The sequence below is a fragment of the Nyctereutes procyonoides genome, unplaced genomic scaffold (genome assembly GCF_905146905.1).
Source record: "Nyctereutes procyonoides isolate TBG_1078 unplaced genomic scaffold, NYPRO_anot_genome, whole genome shotgun sequence".
Taxonomy (NCBI): domain Eukaryota; kingdom Metazoa; phylum Chordata; class Mammalia; order Carnivora; family Canidae; genus Nyctereutes; species Nyctereutes procyonoides.
In genome coordinates this window covers 2956663-2957500 of record NW_026575047.1, presented here as the reverse complement: position 1 = coordinate 2957500, position 838 = coordinate 2956663, and the positions used below count along the sequence as shown (strand labels likewise).

Genomic DNA, 838 nt, shown 5'->3' with positions numbered 1-838 from the left:
CCGGCCGCGGCCGCCGGCGCTCGGGGGCAGGACGCTCCGCGCGGTGCCCGGATCCGGCGGCGCCGCGCCGTGACGTCAGACGCACGCTGCGTGTGCTCAGCCTATAGCGGCGAGGCGGCGAGGTTGCCGGGCAGAAGAGGGTTGCCCTGGCAACGAGGCGGCGGCGTGGGGAAGGGGAGGCTCGGAGCCCCGCGGGCGGGGGCGGGGGCGGGGGCGGCGACCGCGGGGCCCCGGGGGAGGCTGCTGGGGGGCGGCGGCGAAGCCGGGGAGCCCCCGGGCCTGGGGCGCGGGCGCCGGGGTCCCTTAGGGCTCGTGCCCCTCCGTGGCACGCGAGGCCGACAGCCGTGCGCGCCTGCCTCGGTTTCCCCAGCTCGTGGCCCCGCGCAGCAGGGGCTCCGGAAATGCGCTGCCCGCGGCCGAAAGCCACGTGGCCTAGACCTGCAGCGCTCCCGGGGTTCCTGCCCGCCTTGCCCAGGTCACCGGGCCTCTCCCACGCCCAGGCAGCGCGATGCGTGCTCTAGAAGCGTTTTTTACAAAGTCCTCCTCCTCCTGGGCTATTCTCACCCTCCGACGTGTCTTCTGCAGCTTTCCCACGCCCCGCCGGCCCCCCTGCCCCCCTGCCCCCCTCCCTCCCTCCCTCCCGGCGGGCGAGCATCCCCGCAGGTAGACGCGGGGCGGAGCTCGCGGCCCGTCGGGCGCTCGCCTGGAGGCTGAGAGCTCTTGCTGGGTCCCGCGGGGAAGCGGAGCGCTGCGGCCCTGCAGCCCGGCCACCTGGGCGCGACCCGGCTGCACCGCCTCTGAGCTCTGGGAGCTCGAGCAAGTCACTGTGGACCCGTGG

The 838-nt window shown here is 76.4% G+C and overlaps 1 protein-coding gene across 5 annotated transcripts in view; it reads right to left on the bottom strand.

The window, feature by feature from the left end:
- The window catches only part of PACRGL (parkin coregulated like), a 21588-nt gene extending 21544 nt beyond the window's left edge, over nucleotides 1-44 (bottom strand). For all 5 annotated transcript variants that reach the window (XM_055326683.1, XM_055326685.1, XM_055326690.1 and 2 more), the window contains exon 1: nucleotides 1-44. This exon is cut by the window's left edge. The gene's annotated coding sequence lies outside the window, so the exon portion shown is untranslated.
- Nucleotides 45-838: the final 794 nt, after the last annotated feature.